This window comes from Marmota flaviventris, unplaced genomic scaffold, assembly GCF_047511675.1.
Source record: "Marmota flaviventris isolate mMarFla1 unplaced genomic scaffold, mMarFla1.hap1 Scaffold_45, whole genome shotgun sequence".
In the NCBI taxonomy this organism is placed as follows: domain Eukaryota; kingdom Metazoa; phylum Chordata; class Mammalia; order Rodentia; family Sciuridae; genus Marmota; species Marmota flaviventris.
Window position 1 is genome coordinate 212,636 of NW_027288277.1, and position 18,259 is coordinate 230,894.

An 18,259-nucleotide genomic window follows, 5' to 3' on the forward strand; every position below is an offset into this window, starting at 1 on the left:
TTGTTGAGAGGCAGATGACTATAGCTGTGTGGTTTGTCTCTGCCTCAGGCAAGGAAACTTTTTAATATAGAGATTTAGTTTGGCTTATGGTTGGAAGTACAAGGTCATAGGGTCTTTTCTGATAATGCCTTTCTTTTTGTAAGGAGTACTGAAGGGGAACATGGCAAGAAACAGGTAGGGTACATGAGTGCCTATCTCCTCTCTCTTTTCTTATAAGGCCACCAGTATTCAATCTTAAATACTTCATACTAATGATCTTGCTTAATCCTAATCAGTTTCCACAGGCTCCACCTTTACACATAGTCAGATTATGCTTCCACCCTCTTAATACCTCACAGTGGGTATAAAATTCAACAACTAAGTCCTTGGGGACAATCTCTAGTCCTAATCAAATGTTAGCATGGTGTAAATCAGCTGTCTCCAACACAGACTCAAGCAGTCAGTATCCTTCTACCTCTCCCCACAACACTGTGCTACTGTGTTAGAGATAAGTGGGAGGTAGAAGTCCAAACTCAAATGCTTAGCATCTTCTTGCAGTTTATTATGTGCTTAAGTATATATGTCATTCCATGCAATATAAACATTTGTACCAAAGTCTGTATCAATTACGGTTCAATCAGAAAAATATAATTGTTATGATATGCGCACACATTTATCTGAATTTGTTACTGGATTTTAACCTTCACAGATGTGGGAGCAGCTAAAGTGGATTAAAAATGTTTTCAAGGCTGCTGTCTTTGCCTATGAACCTGCTCCATGAAGTTGACCAAGCAAAATGGCCTTAACATTCCTCTCTCTTATGTCAACTTCATACCATTTCCTTCCTGATTATAGGCTCTGTAGTTTTATTTTACCCCATCTGTATTGAGGTATACTAAGCAAGTATATATTTAAATATACTAAAAATATATTTAAGGCGCAGTACTCAATGTCTCAATATCATGTATAATCATGCTATTATTTCTTCTTTCCTCCTCCTCCTCCTCCTCCTCCTCCTCCTCTTCTTCCTCTTCTTCCTCTTCTTCCTCTTTTCCTTCTTCTTCTCCTTCTCCTTCTCCTTCTCCTTCTCCTTCTTCTTCTTCTTCTAGGAAGGAACACCTGCCTACAAAAAAATTTGGTGAGCTTATGTTCCTAAATACTTCCTCTGAAATGTAATTCTTGAAAAAGCCTTTTAGGAGATTTACAAGCCAGTAATGACATTCCCGAGTCACCATTCCTGGGAACCATTTCCTTGAAATGCAATCAAGGAAAATAGTACCTGATACCCATTTCTGTGGGAGGAGAGAAAGTTGACCTGGTAGATAGCTCTTTCAAAACTAGGAGAAAGTTTACTTCGCCAGTGTATAATCCAGTTAAAAAGTACAAATTGCCTAGCATCTCCTCCTTTCTCCAGCTAATTCCTTGAATAATCTTGCCTGTTTAATGCTATCCAGTGTACATGTTACTTTAACAAAGTCCAAATAACAGGTTGAATGTAAGAGAAGATAGATGTGAAGTGGGGGAAACAAATTATGAACTGGGAGCCACAAGCATGAGCACTTTGATGGGGCCATGTGGACACATCCTTCACAGCAAAATGAACTGTGACTGGCAAAGTGTTCAAAGAAACTCCCTCATGGCACTGGTTAACTTGAAACATGAAGGAAAACTAGGTCTATGAAATATAGTTTCCCAGTTGACAAACTATCACTTCACCTTGAAAGTCTCATTTATAGTATAACATCTTTCCCTGGACTCACAACATTGTTTTTCATTACTTTAGGATATTACTTATTAATATCTACCATATCTATCTCCATAATTAACAAGTATAGGGAAGTATTGATATCAGTATTTGAGATCAGAAACATAGCATTTAAGAAACATGGGGCATTTTAAAAGATAATTAGTTTTTTTTTTCTTTAATGAAACCATGGCTTTGGGCATGCTAGGAATGCACTCAATTACTCTGCCAAGTACTTTTCTCTAAATAGCTTGTATTCTGATATGACAGATATTTTATGAAAATCTTTGAAAGTCTAAGAAGTTATATCAAACAAGGCTCATTTTGTAAACAGCAGACTCTTTAGGTTAATTTGTTGAATACCAAAGCTGTTATTTTTTGTATATATGCTAATGAATTTGAAATATAAAAGGTTATTCATGTCTGATAATTCTTTTGCATTTCAGTTCACTTTTCCCCTTTGGATTACCATATATAAATATTTTATGCTTATTAAAATTATTTATTAGATACAGTTCCTATGTCTTCTCAAATGAATGAATCAAGAAACTTTGAGTGGGTCAGACCAGAGGATATATTAAAAGAAGATACACGACTGTCCTCCATGGGTATGGAAGAATGATTATTTTAATAAGTGTATACCAAAGCTGATCATTTTTCAGAACTTTCCTCAATGCAAATGAATTATACTTTCCACTTGACGGTTATCACAACTTTGGACTTACTATATTGTAGGACAAATGGAGGAACAGGGTACATACCTGTAATAAAGTTAATGAAATGATCGTGATAGGCTACATTAAACATGCCTGCTGTGAAATTATTTTCTTTATTTTATATATTTATGTCCCAAAGTTTCTCCTTTGCTCCTCTGATTAGATATCCCCATTCCCTCAATCAATCCGCATCTTTACTTGGTATGTGTGCATTCCCTATTATATTTGTGGTAATTGGAACTGTAATCTCACTTTTGAAAACTTAACTCTATGCTTAATTAAACTAATATTGGATGTTTTTCTTCAGTATATTTGAATCATGTTGCTGTACTCAACAAAAACCAGCAAACACAGAAGTCCAAATGCTAAAATATTATTTATCAAAGCTAACCTATGGAACTCGACTCCATGTCAATTCAGCAGGAAGGTGTGGTTGATTTTGTCATATTCATGTTTTGTGAATTGTGTATCTCTTTTGCTTTTCAGTATTTCAGAATTTCACACATCCTGTTGTGAAGGTAATTATAAACTTCTATGTTTATCTTGAATGATTAACTGTGTATAGTATGAAATGTACAACATGTATTTAATATCTACTTCCCAAACCCATACAGCCTATCTTAGACAGGAGGTATTTTCTTCAAAAGAATACAGTGGGGACAACAGAAGAAAGGATATGCAAATCAGGTAATATATATATATATATATATATATATATATATATATATATATATATATATATATATACACACATACACACATACATACACATTCCAGTGTCTATATTGGCATACAAGTTTAAAATTATATCTTTAAAGTCATAACAAAATGATTTCTAAAAAAATCTTTATCTCAGACATTTTTAAAATTAAATTTCCCGGAATTCTTATACCTGTTAGGTGAATTATGAGGCTCTATTTTCCTCCAAAATTTTATAAAAACTTATTGCATAGCTGCCAATAATTTCCAAATCTTGGGAGATGAACATAAAAATATGTGTCTGAACCCAGAGATTAAGTATAGTGTGTGAAACAAGACCCAATTAAAATTTAATTTCAATTCTAATATAATACCCACTTTATTGAATAATTACATTGAAACCGTGTTGTACTTTATGCAGCTGTGGATTCTATGTCCTTCATCAGTTGTGATTATCTCTGTATTAAACCATACAAAGTATTATTGTGTATTCTTTATATTATTCATTTTCTATAAAACTATTTTTAGGAAATTACTCTTTTATCATATTTATTGACCCAGAGTTGTGAATTCAAAAATACTTACACAAACTACTTTATATATTCCCTCTTCATGTTTTTCTTTCTTTTTTTTGTTTGCTTTTGTTTTTAATTTACTTTTCAATGGTGGGGACTGAACACAGATACTTTGGCATGCTAAGCAGTGGCTCTGCCACAAAGCTTTTTCTCTTATTCATTGGAAGGTTGGGTAAATCCAAGATTCAGGAAACTGACCCCTAAGCACTAAAATGAGTCCCTTAACATACAAAAATGAGAAATTCAAATATTACATGGTAAACCCAAAGAACATAAACAGTTGGTGTGTTTTATTCTACATGTCATTTGAAACCTTGTGTAATAAGGTAAGTACAGAGCTTTTATTTCAGAGACCCAGCTTTGTCTATTACTTAATGAAACTTCATTCTACACTGGTCCCAGGAAATGATATATCCTCTATTTTTCATGGAACATTTTTTTTCATTCTGGCCTGCTTCCCTCTATTTGGCACTCCTGCCATCTTCTTATTCATTTCTGCGCATGCATATGCTCTCCATACTCATCCTATCTTCAGCATTTGGAGCCATCTAGCTACAATGCAAATATGACTATGAACCTCTTTAGAAGATAAAAGGCCAGCTTTTAAAATTACCCAGAAATCTTTCATGAGTTCAGCCTAACACTTTATCCTTTCCCTTAATTTTACTGTCATCTGGATGGCTCCCCACCAATCCCTATATTTTCAGACAAATACTGACCCATTTAATGCTTCACTCTGTGTCTAGCTACAGCGTTTTAAGCTTTCCCCATTTTCTGCCTCTGACTGGTAACCTCATTCCTTTAGTCTCTGCTGAATCCTAGCTCTAGGAAAGCCACTATTCCTGGCACCTTTTTACTCTATCCTCATAGGTAACATAATAATTCTCGGTTCAAATAAACTGTTGATGCTAAGGTGATGTAAAAGAGGTCTTCTCAAGTTCAGGAGCCAAAGGGCTAGACAGGGGAAGGAGTAATTTACAAGTCAAGTGATAGATATCCAGTTGAACAGTGGCTGAAATGCTGAGATACCTCAAGGGGGTAAAAAAACAGTTTATGACAAGGAGATTGGTAATCATGCAGGACTGAACAGACTGTCTTACAGAAGAACACATTTTTTAGAGTAATGTAGAAAAACATTGCATATGCACGATGTTCATTGATAACAGTAGAGAGAGTCTAAGTCACTGTGGAAATGACTACTGATGAATAGTTGTTTTTAAAAGTTAATGTTATGGGGAAGATAATAGCAAATTATGTGTATCCCCACATTTCTATATTTTTTAAAAAATTTAATTCTGGCAAATTTTCATTCATCTTGAGTGGATATACCTTTGAGATATTCTTGTTTCTTAAACCTGGTGATACAAAGTGTCTCCTCAGGTAGACTGTTGAAGTTTTATACCACTAAAAACATTCCCTGAAAAAAATTCTCTACTGGGTACAGTGGATCACCTCTAAACACAGCTATTGGGAGATTGAGACAAGAGCATGGCAAGTCTCAGGCCAAAACAAACACTTTAGAAAGACCCAGTTTCCAAAAATAAACAAATATACAACTCTGGCAGATCTCTTGCCAATGTTGCAATGTTCTAGGGTTAAATCACTGAGTACACACAAGTATACCCCACCAATAAACAGTTAAAGAGGTAATATTGCCTAAAATTCAAGCTTATTATTACTTTTTTTTGGCAGACTATCATTCTCTCTAAATGTTCTAAGTAGTTTATGTAAATCTACATACATTTTTCCACAGAACCACTTTGGTTCTCATCATCTGAAGAAGAGGAGGAAGGTCTTGATGACACAAAAAATAAGCAGCCACAGGTGTGTTCACTCATATATATTTTTTAAAACTTCTGATTTCTTACTGTATTCCTTATTTTAAGAAAGTCAATATGGGCAAATTTGATTACCTTTCATAACAGTGGTTTGAAATCTAAAGATGATAATTTAATATTCAAACCTAATAGAATTTAACTGGTTATGAATCTGAAAATAGCATTAAAATTCAGGATAACATATAGATAAATATTATCCTTGTGATTTGGGCAGAATTTTTTCTGAATATTTTTTGGGTTTCCATTTTTTTTAACCCCTGAAAATGAAGAAGTTAAAATTAATGGTTTTGCAAATAACCATTTTAATTAATGAACATATATAGTGGTGATGGTCATTGAGTACATTTATGGTAAAGGATGGTCCTTCCCAGTGGCTCAGTTTTAGTTACATATAAACATGGAGAATCACACCCATCTCGGGTGCTCTGTGGGTATCATAGGCAGAGTGAGTGAAAAGACACACATACATGCAGATCCTAATCAGACAGCAATTTCAGACCAGTTTTTCTCATACACTCAAATGTGCATAGCTCACACACCCAGCCCATGGATGGCTGGTGAAATCCTTGAATTCATTTACTATTCTAAAAGCCAAAATTCTAGGTTTCATTTGGTCTGAGTCTCTCTACAGTGACTCTCCAGGTTTTCTTTTTTGCCATAGCTGCTCTTTTTTTATCCGGAATGCACACAGGAGCCAATATGACTCAAGCTCTGAAAAATGGTCAGGAAGTGCTGTACATTTTTGTGCTGTCATTTTTCTTCATTGGTGTACTTTTTAGTTCTCTCTCAGATGAACATATTGTTTACTCTACCCAGATCCTGTGTGTTGCTTTCTAACAGTACAATAGAAACATTTCTTCTCCCTACTTTGTCATTTTATTAAACTGGATTTTCTCTCAGTGAAACACTTACTATAAGCTCCTTAGATCCTGAGAGACTGTGATGGCCAAAATGAGGAAAGTCCAACGAAGTCTTATTCCTGCTCAAAATCACATAATTCCAAATCTCTTATCACACTGAGTCTCATAAGTCTGTTATTTAAAACATGTAATGTAACATAATATTAATTATATTTCTCAAGAATGTTTAATTAAGTATTTAATGCATTCTCATCTTGTGGGGTTGTGATATATGGTTGTTTACACTCTTAGAATACATGCATTTATGCTATTAAATTTTCAGGGAATACCTTTTCTATGATATCCATCCTGCTTTTACCAAATCAGGAGCCATTGGAGGACAAGATTTCAGCTTCATCTGAAGCACAAATTCTAGCTTGCCCTGTGGAAAATATGACTGTACTTATCAACATTTTAGTTAGCTGCTTTCAAGACCAAAATTTGGGTGATGTCTAAAAGAGTGATAGTGAAGTTTTCATGCAGCTCATTGGGGTCCTTTATTTTGCAGGCATTTTCTGAGGGTGGTCCACAGATGTGCATTTCTCACTCATCTGGAGAGAAACATTATATAGCAAAAGAGAAAGCAGATGGACATGTCCATGGTAAGAACTGCATACTCTACACAGTTCTTTGGACAGAATATTGATTTCTAACATTAGTGCTGATTTATTCTAATACTTGGAAAAAATGAACATACTAAACAGGTAATAATGAAAAAGTGAGAAAGATAATGAGTTGTCTCTCTTAAGACCAAACCCAGCAGCAGGTTATAGCGGGAGTGTCCCTCTTAGTTTCTATACAAGACATGCATAGATCATAGGGGAGTTGGAAATTGTGAAGTAGAGAGGATAATGGTGAATACACATTGGGAAAGGCAGAGAGAGTGAGTGCAGCAAGTAAATGAAGGAAAAAGAAGCCATGAAGGCAGATAAATTTCAGTCATTTACCAGAATAAAAAGACCACATGTTCAAAATGTGGAAAGAAAATGGGAGTTTCCAGTTGTGCAAATGACTCAAGGTGTGAATATTTTTTCTCACCACTCATTTCTGAGTTGTCATTAGAAAGGAATTGACATGTGAAGAACTGATCATGAAGAAAGAAACGTTTTTTTTTTCTTTTTAAGTGAAATGTTCATAAATCCATGTGTCTGGTCATCAATTTATATAAAACAATATTGTAATTAAAACAAATAAAAAATAAAAATACCTATATCATAGACATTCTTGCCACTACCTGGGATGAAGCACAGATGGCAGACACAGCAGTATGGGAAGTGGAAAAATGTGCAAATTGTTATGGACTGATACCTAAATTCATAGGTTTTTAAAATATTCTTTGGATAATTTGGAAAGGAGAAGGGAGAATAGACACTGAGAAAAGCAGAGAGAATACAGTGAGTAAATGAAGGAAAAAGGGCTTCTTCTCATCCTTCAGGTTTGGGAACATCATTGGGTGGAAACCTGGCTCTATTATTGTAAGGCATTTGAAGGCAGGGAAATGAGAAGCAGACTAAGTGCAGACCCAGACTCTCAGACTCTAATAGATCATCTGTGGGGAACCCTATTAGAAATGCATACTCTGACTTACCTGGCCTGCACATCTATGTTTTCTTCCATGTAAGGTGATTCCAATGATCACTATCTGCCAGCCACCATGTAAAGATGTCAGGAAAGGATTTCCTTTTAGCAAAACTAAATGCAGAGCCACTGGAATATCAAATGTAATAAAGTTATTGCATAAATCTTGTTTTTATTCTGATCTTGTCTCTTGGCAAGTGATAAGAACTCAAAGTATAGAATTTATATTTCTTAGGTCTAATACTTAAATTGGGAATTAAGAAAGAGTGGTGGACTGGGGTTGTAGCTCAGTGGTAGAGTGCTTGCCTTGCATGCATGAGGCACTGGGTTCTATGCTCAGCAACACATATAAATAAATAAATAAATAAATAAATAAATAAATAAATAAATAAATAAAATGAAGACATTGTGTCCATCTACAACTAAAAAAAAGAAAAGAAAAGAAAAAGAAAGAGTGGGAATAATTCATAGACAAATGGAAAATATAAAGAATCAAGACCAGAGATCAAGATGTTGCTTTTGAAAAGTTCCTGGGAAGGAGAAATGTGGAAGAAACAAAATAAATTAGCTGGGTAATTTTGGAGGGAATGATGGGGAAAATGACAGCATGCAATTCAGGGGCTATCAGTATATCTATCTTTTACAATATGTGAGAGATTGTAACTTGTCCATCATTTGAATCATGAGGGGCTTGTAAGTTGGGGAAAGATTCCAGCCATGACCATCTTTTCTCCATACCTTTCAGACATACTGTTTCCTGTGGTTTAAATTGAGTCATTCTGAGGAGCAAAATTACATTTCAGAATCATTCGTGGTTTTTAATGACAGCTCTGCTCTTTCTTCTCTTTCCTCTCTTCCTTCCTTCCTTCCTTCTTTCCTTCCTTCCTTCCTTCCTTCTCCCTTTCCTCCCTCCCTGTCTTTTTTCCTTACATAATTACTTTCTGTATTTCTTTCCTATTTGCCTGAAAATAAAATTTTGACCATGGGCATTCTAGAAATTCACTTCATTACTGAGCTACATCCTCATCCTTCAAAAGCTAATCATAATTTTTTGATAGGCCTGGAAACACTGGCAAGTCACACCAAACCAAACTCATTTGTAAACAGAAATCTTTATACAATTTACTCTTTGAATACCCAAAATCTTTGTCATATATGCATGTGTTTTGTGTGTAACAATATATTATTGTTATCAGATAAAGCTGTGCTCTTCCATTTCAACTTTCCCTTTAAATTTTTATGTCTCAAAAGTTTAAACCAATCAAACCTTATTTCTTAGATGTGAAAACTATCTGTTCTCACACAAGGGGATCATGAAAATCTAATCCATTTAAACCAGAGAATACAGGAATAGAGGATGCACAAGAGGAACCAGCATCCCACCTGAATATAAGAAACAAACAATAGGTGTCATAGCTTTCAGTGTCAAAGTATGTATTTCCACTGACTCCTTCAGGTATCTTTGTTGAGAAATGAACCTAACATTTCCCTGGGATCCGAACACAGCTTTGGCCTTACTAAACAATAATGAAAGGACAAATGCAGTAAATATATACATACTTAAAATTATAAAGACTAAATCTTTTCAATAGTATTTCTGTAAGATAGGTTCTATGGCTTGTTTTTATTTTGACTTCACCTTTGCCATTGAATCTCTTAGGAACATTCTTTGCTTCTCCACTAGAAGACTGTTGGATTCTCCATCAATCTGTATCTTTGCATTGGTATATGTTCCCTTCTCTGTTTTATTTATGGTCATTGGACAAATAATCTCAGGTTTGTGAAATGAACAGCATGTTTCGCAAAACCTATTCACAAAATTCCTTTGGCAGATTTTAGTCACATGATTGTTGTCAGCCAAACCAGCCAGCACAGAAACCCAGGAGATACCATAATTTTTAGCACAGCTGAACCATGGACCTCAGCTGTATGTGGAGGCATCTGTAATGTATGAGTTGTTTTGTCCTCTTCAACTTTTCTTGATTAGATACCCCTTTTGTTTTTCAGCCTCTAGGGATTCATCTGATTTCAGAAAGGTAATTAAACGTCTATATTTATTCTAAATTATTAACTTTGTAGTCAATGAAAAATACACTCTTTATTTACTATCTTCTTTCTAAGTGCACCGATCCCATCACAATAAAAGAGGCCCTTCCACAGAAAGAATTAGGCAAGGTGAAAGAAAAGACAGTCAAATTGGGTAAGTTTTGCATTACAACACTCCAGGGAACACAATGTTAAAACACTTGAAATGCTACCAGTGTTCTCATATGTAAGGTGGTTTCCCCAAAGAGGTGGGAGGATTTTCCTCACAATGTCATCAGTAGTCACAGAAAATGATCTCTCCTCTGTGTTTCTGGGAATATCCCCTAAATTCTGAATTGTTTCCCCTCCATATTACATTCTCCCTATTTCCAGCCTTTGGAGTGAACTAGCTACCATGCAAATGTCACCATAATCATCTCTTTAGAATGTGAAAGGTCAACATTCTGAAATTTCTTAGATTATATTTCCTGACATGAGCCAAGCCTCATTCCATACCTTTATACCTTTCCTCTGCCTCAACTTTCCTCTGGCATTAGGCCTCAACTATCCCTTTATTCTGAGACAAATCCTGACCTATTTCATACTTTTCTCTGTGTGGGCCTACAGCATTTCATGCTCTCACCATCTCCTGCTCTCTGGCTACTCACCTCTCACCTGTGTTTTTGAGGGGTGAGTAGCCAGAAAAAACACCATCCCTAGGGGCACATTTTCTCTGCCTTCTTTTTTTCCTTGTTCTTCATTTTATGATCATTTCTTTAAAAAATGCTTGATATGTACATAAGTAGAATTTTACCAAATAAAAAATGCATTCCTCACTAAGTCTTTGCCAAGTTCATCAGTGGAAAATAGTCTGTGATTAGTCATGGCATTGGCTATTTTAATATGTCAATTGACCACATACATTTGTGCTAGTGAATTTTGTATACTGTACATTGTCAACTCTTCTGTCTGAGAATCTTTTTACTTATCTTTTAAATGCTGTTAATATAATCAGGTCATTCATTTCTCAATTTACATACAGAAATGTCCTCAGCCTGCTGTTTACTTTTCACTATTTTATGATTTAGGTTTTACCCAATGCTTTCCTTTTATGATCTGAAAGGTGTTGAGGATTTTTCCATGGATGTTACTAGTCATCTTTCACAGATGGATAATATGTGAGATTAGGAGAAAATTTTAGCAATGACTCATGTTTGATTAGATCTATCTAACACCAAAATCCACGTTCTTTTCATGCCACATGTTAGTGACATCTGTACCATTGGAGTTCCTGTGTCTCCATGTTTGTCTCATCAGTTTGTGTGACATACCAAAAACACCACAGCCTGAAAAACCTAAAGAACAGAAACTTATTTCACTCAGTACCAGAGACTGGGAGGCTGGAGAACAAGGTGCTGGCTTCTTTGGTCATGGTGAGGGCTATTCCTGGCTTACAGAGGGAGGCTTTCTTCCTGCCTTCTCATATAGCAAAAGAAGAGATAATTTCTTGCCTTTCTCCTCTTAAAAAGTCATTAATCCCACTCATGAGGGTTCCAGTCATAACCAAAGGCCTCACTGCTGAGAATCATCACACTGGGGATTAGGCTTCAACATGTGTCTTTTGAAGATAAAAATATTCAGTTCATATCAGATAGTTAAATAAATCTGAATATCATGCCTATGTTTAAGGGAGGAAGTCATGCTCATGTTTGTCTTCATGTTCACATGAACATATCATGAATATCATTTAATAAAAGTCTTCTAGAGATCCAGGGACCCTGAATTTAAAAAATTCTATTCTGGTATTTCTAGTGGAAGACCCTCATTTACCTGTCTCAAGACTGTAGGACAACTGGAAATTTGATTCTGAATTTTGGGCCAGTTTCCTATAACTTCAGTGTAATAACAGTGTATTTCATATTAAAAGTCTGGCTGATAGTTCCACATGGCAATGATTAATACAAATATGAAGAAGTACTATATTCTAATTACCTATTAGATAAAATTTTTTTCTGATATAGGCTGGTGTTCTACTTTTTTTAAGAGAGAGAGAGAGAGAGAGAGAGAGAGAGAGAGAGAGAGAGAGAGAATTTTAATATTATTTTTTAGTTTTCGGCGGACAAGGCATCTTTGTATGTGGTGCGAGGATTGAACCCAGGCCGCACGCACGCCAGGCGAGCACGCTACCGCTTGAGCCACATCCCCAGCCCCTTTTTTATTTTTTTGACACAGGATCTCACTAAGTTGCCAAGGTTGGCCTCAAACTTGTAATACTCCTGCCTCAAACTCCAAAATTTCTGGGATTACAGGTGTGCACCACTGCATACACAGCTCACAGATTCTTACCAAGACTTCCCCTTGGCTGTAATGCATCATGGTGGGAGCATGTTCATGTGTCTGGTTTCTGACTCTCTTTTGTGGGTGGGGATACACTGAATTCAGGGACACTTGACCACTGAGTCACATTCTCAGTCCTATTTTGTATTTTATTTAGAGACAGGGTCTCACTGAGTTGCTCAGCGCCTCAACTTTGCTGAGGCTGGCTTTGAATTTGAGATCCTCCTGTCTCAGCCTCCCACGCCACTAGGATTACAGGCATGTACCATTGCACCCAGTTTGGTATCTGTCCCTCTTCTTCCTCTTCTTCTTCTTCTTTTTTATTTTTAATGGATCGGGGACAATTTTATTCAAATGCTCCGAATTTATACAGAATATGTTAATTGCTTTTAAAATGTAGGTCACCCTTTACATAATGGCTTTATTATTTCATCTTTCTTTTTTCATCTATTCTTTACTGTTTTTTAGTAGACCCAGAATCTAGGGTTGTCCAGTTAGGAGCCTCTGACCTACTATTCTGAATATGTTTCTTTTCAATATTCATGACCAACATATTGCTTCTAAAAGAAAGGCTTTGGGTCTTTTCAATTACTTGCCGATAAAGTGAGACTGCACTGTTACTCATAATCACACAACCTCATTTAGAATAAATCTTGGATCCAGTCTTTCATTTCTAATCAAATTCACAATCCACTTCTCAGCCTCTTCTGGAGTCATTCATGTTCAGTTTAATCTACCAACATATTAATACTGGTACATTGGTGGATATAACCAAAAGTCTCAAATATGGAAGAGATGGGGCATTTTCAATGAAAGTCTCATGGCAAGCCATCAAGTCATCCAATGCACATCCCCTCAGCATCTTCTGAGCCCTATCAAAGTCAAAATTAACCTACAGGCATTCAACAAATTCTGTAATTGGGTCTTTGGATGTGTGAGACTCTGACTGCATAACTTTTACTAGATTCTTTATCATTTCCAGCATTGTCAAACATCTTTGTTAATTATGACCGCAGGAGTCATGTGGAAGAAAATATGTGAACACACTGCCTGAGCTGCCTTAAGATACTATGGCTGGTAAAGGAAGAAATCAATCATATTATCACAATTTTTGGAGTGATTAAAGAAAATAAGAGACCGTAAATGAGCCATGGTCACTGCTGAAGAGACCGGAGTGGAGAACTCACAGAATAATTATCTATGTCATTTCTCTTTTAAATATGTAAGTGTCTTTCATGGCTGCATTCCAATTCTGCATTAAGAATTCAGAAGTCACTTTACTCCCAGAGAGAATTCAAAGCATTTCTATCTGTCGTTGGGACCAAAGCTCTAATAAAGTAAAGATATTCTGCTGCTCCTGGGTAATTTCCACATTCATATTGGAATTCTGCATACCAGCGATTGTATCTAAATCTTCCTGCCTAAATCCATGCTTGTCTGGCAGGTAGTCCAATAATATCTGACCATCCCTGGCTGACTGCATTTGCCTTGCAGTTTCTGGACTGTCAAACATCTTCACAATTGATTCTGTTTGTGCCTGAAGCTATTCAGTTGTGCAACAATTGTGGTTCTTCTCTCTACCTCTCTCTCTCTCTCTCTCTCTCTCTCTCTCTCTCTCTCTCTCTGAATATCATCAGAATAAAGGTTTTTGGCTGGGAATGTGGCTCTGTGAATGAGTGCTTGCCAAGCATGCACAGATACCTGGGTTTAATGCCAGTACTGGAAGAAAAAGAAAGAAAGAATAAAGGTTTTATGTACCCATCCATAACAAAGTCTACCTTGTTAGGCCAACTAAGAAGATGTGATTTCCCTTATAATAATTCTTTTTTGTTTTATATCTCCCTATCAAAGAGAAACTCAAGAAGTAGAAAGAAGATGCCCATCCAAAAAGTGTGTGATAGGATTAGTCAATCAGACACTATATCTTGTGAAAGAAAGGGCAAGTCTGTGTTCACAGGGACTCCACTGTAATGACCTTACTGAATCCTAATCACATTACACAGGCACCACCTCTAAATGCCATTGTTGAATTAAATTTCTACTCTCTTAATACCATTGACATATGACTTTGGGTATTGAACACCTGCATGTCCTCTGGGAGACAAACCATAGAACCATGTCAAATTTAGAACAGTTTTCACCCCAAAAAGAAACCCTGGCCACCCGCCAATCATCACTTCAAAATCCTACCATCCCTTCAACCCTAGGCAGCCACTAACCTTTCTGCCCTATATATTTGCTTACTTTGAATATTCCATTTAAATGGAATCACATACAGGTGGTCCTTTGTGATATGTGTGGTTTTCTTTATCTTAGCATAAAATTTTGAAGCTTTATAGGCATTATAGCATGTATCACTGGGATGGTCAATTTCATGTGTTAACTTGACTAGGCCACAGTGTACCCAGATTGGAGCAAACATTATTCTAAGTATTTCTTGGAGGATGTTCAGGATGAGATTAGTATTTAAATTGGGGGTTTGGGTCTATAGTTCAGTGGTAGAGTATTTGCCTAGCATGTGAGCATCCCTGGGTTCAATCCCAGCACCATTTAAAAAAAGTGTGTGTGTGTGTGTGTGTGTGTGTGTGTGTGTGTGTTTGAACTGACAGACTGAGTGAAGCAAATTGCCCTACATAAGTTGAAGCCCTGACTAGAACAAATGGTTGACCCTCCCCTGAGTAAGAGAAAATTTCTCCTGCCTGGATATGAATGAATAAAGAACATGTGGCACACATAAACAATGGAATACTATGCAACCATAAAAAGAATGAAATCCTGTCATTTACAACATGGATGGAACTGGAGATCATTATGTTAAGTGAAATATGGACAAGAAAGATAAATCCCACCTGATGTACCAAGTGGAATCTGCAAAAGCGATCTCACAGAAGTTGAAAGTAGGACAGTGAAAGGCAGGAGAGAGCAGGCAGGAGAGGGATGGGAAAAGGGAAAAGACTGAACAATGAAAACTATGCCTCAGTTAAAAGCAAGAAGTTCCAGTGTGCTGTTGCTCAGTGGGGTCACTATAAATAGCAATAATGTCCTGTATACTTCAGAAAATTATAAGAAAGGATTTTTTAAAGATTTGAAAAGTTTTCACTACATAGAAATGACAAATATTTGAGGAGATGGATATATTTAACCTGATGTCAACATCATCCCATGTATACAGGTGCAGAAACATTCTGTTAACCCACTAATATGTATGCTTGTTCATGTTTTTAATGTGTCAGTTAAGATTTTAATTTAACTTTAAAAATAGGCTTGTGGGTAAAACTCAGTTGTAGCATGTACAATAGCATGTGTGAGGCTCTGGGTTCAATCCCTCACACCAAAAATAAGTAAATAAAATTAAATTTTAAAAATTAAAAAAAAATGATAGTAAATGAATGTCAAGCTTTCCTTCCACAAGAAATTTACCATCTTGAATACCCCAACACATCGGAAACATTATCTGTGTAGATGAAATTGAAGGCCCAAATTCCCTGAGTCCACCTGCAGATCAACCCTCCTTGCTTAGGGCTCCAGCAAGCATCTCCCTGCCCTAGTCTGTCTCTGGGAAAAAGAGGCTTTCAGGTACTAAGCAGGGGCTTGAGCAGGCAGCACAGGAATTCATTTTCAGAAGCTTCATTCTGGAATGGGTCAGTAATTCCTAACAGGATCTGGAGCTGGAGCTCAGTGGTAGAGTTCATGAGTAATGTTTTCTGCTCCATACCTAGGTGATTTAAATTCTTCAAGGAGTCTCTGTCCTCTTCCAAATGTTGAGTAAGAAATATCAGTTACAGATGAGTCACTTAAGGGGAATTAAAAAAAAAAAAAAAAAAAAAAGCATCGTCCACCGGTTGGCCAAGGCTTTAGATTTGAAAAAGTACCTCAACAGGTAAAAAACACATGTGCCTGTGGTGACGGAAGTAGACAAAGAAATTCCCATTCTGCCAAGGAATCTGGACACTCACCCTAACAGCCCTTCTCTGTTTCTCAGTCTTTCAAATGTGCCAAAAGATGAAATTGTTTCTTTCATGGTTGGATAAGTTTCAGGTTTGTGTTGCCCTGAAAGAGACACACTCAGAAACAGCACCCAGATCTTAGTGGCAGCACTGCACATATCCCCACCCAAGCCAGACTTTTGGTTAGACGCTTGTGTATCAGGTTGAAGGACGTGGGTGGGATGGGAATTGATGGGAAGGATGCTTAAGATCAAATCCACAACAAAACCAAATCTTCTCTGCCCCCAAACGGCAGCGCTCAGGTTAGGGACCACTGCCCTCGATGCTAGGGAGCCATTGACTATGCACCAGCGGATTGTCTTCCTCCAATCTGCATTTCCAGAAACCTCGCCCTGGCAGGAGCGGACTACTCCGTAAAGAGCCACTTCTTGCCCTTAAGTTTTCCTCAAGGAGGGGCTTCGGAGGGCTGCAGCGAAAGGGGAGAGGTAAAGAGGGAGATGTTCGGGAACCCAGGCCCTCCAACGCTGCTCTCAGCTAGGCAGGACCACTTGCAATTTTCATTGCACGGCTGTTGAAAACCACTGCTTCAAACAGATAGTGGAGAGTGAAGAGGAGTTCTGATGATGGAGGCGATGGAGCCTGAGGGTTTGGGGAAGGCCTCTGAGGACACTGAGGAGCAGCCAAAAGGGAAGAAGATTTAAAACACTCAAGTCACCAACAGGCAGCAAGGAGTGAGTGGACCCTCTCCTGCTCCCAGGGGCCCAACAACACACTTGGGCTTCCTCGAATAGATCATATTCAGGACGCTTTCTCCCTGCGCAACGCCCGGACGGGCCCCAAGCCTTCCGGTTTCCCTCTCTGCCTTCTTAGGTCATTTTCTCTGACACTTCAGCTGGTCACATTAGCTTCCAAACACATAGATTCCCCTTTGCCCTTTTCACTGGAGTCACACGGGTATAGTCTAGCCTGCACCAGTTTTTTTTTTTTTTTTTTACCTTCCATCAGGCACAACCAAGGTCCCTTGATAGGCACTTCCAGGATCCTCGTGTGTGTGTGTGTGTGTGTGTGTGTGTGTGTGTGTGTGTTGTTGTTGTTGTTGTTTAGAGGAACTGAATCAAAGAAACCACTGTTGCACTCTTTCTGAGGATGGCTATGGCTTTAGAACTCTCATCACCAGTTGAGAGAAGAGCATGCTTTTTAAGCACCAGTGCATAGTGCACCTTTTGGTCATATCAGTTTAAGCAATATTTTTGATCTCAGGTTTCTCCTTAGCAGGGCACATCATGGTACAACTTAGAATGCAACTTCCTGTTCTCTCTCCCCATTTGTCTGAGGCAGATCTGCACTGATATTTGCATGCAGGTTGTAGGCTTTTTTTGTTTATGTTACACAGATTACTGAATCTCTGGACCTTTTCAGTGTTCAGAAATTTTAGGGATTTGAATAAAATCCCTCTTTCACTCACTTTGCTGAGAAGCTCTTCACCAACTCTTTGGTCTCCATGCAATAGTGCAGCTTAGAATACAGCTTACTCTATACCAACATTTTCCCAGAATCAGCCCTTCTTTCCATGTGTATTTTCAAGCTTGTTTCTGAGCAAATTTCATTGATCTTGAGTAGACAAATCTTGGCAATATGGTTTGCACTGAACCTTGTATCCTGTCATGTCTCTATAAGATGTGTGCTGAGGATTTGGATCAAGAAAAAATATTCCCGGAGAACTCAATGTTTGTTGGGTGAAAATGGGCACATCTTTATTCACAACTACTTGGAAGTCCAAGCCTTGAAGGATGGCTGTATTCAGTCCACTCAGAGGACTCCAGTTGCCAATTAAAGTGGCCATGGGATAGAACTAAATGGTAGAGTATTTGACAAGAATCCATAAGTTTGTGGGTCCACTCCCAAGGTGTATACAAAAAGAA

The 18,259-nt window shown here is 37.3% G+C and overlaps 1 pseudogene; it reads right to left on the minus strand.

Annotated features, from left to right (window-relative positions):
* Positions 1–911: 911 nt before the first annotated feature.
* LOC114082571 (eukaryotic translation initiation factor 3 subunit E pseudogene) lies at positions 912–18,180 on the minus strand (annotated as a pseudogene).
* Positions 18,181–18,259: the final 79 nt, after the last annotated feature.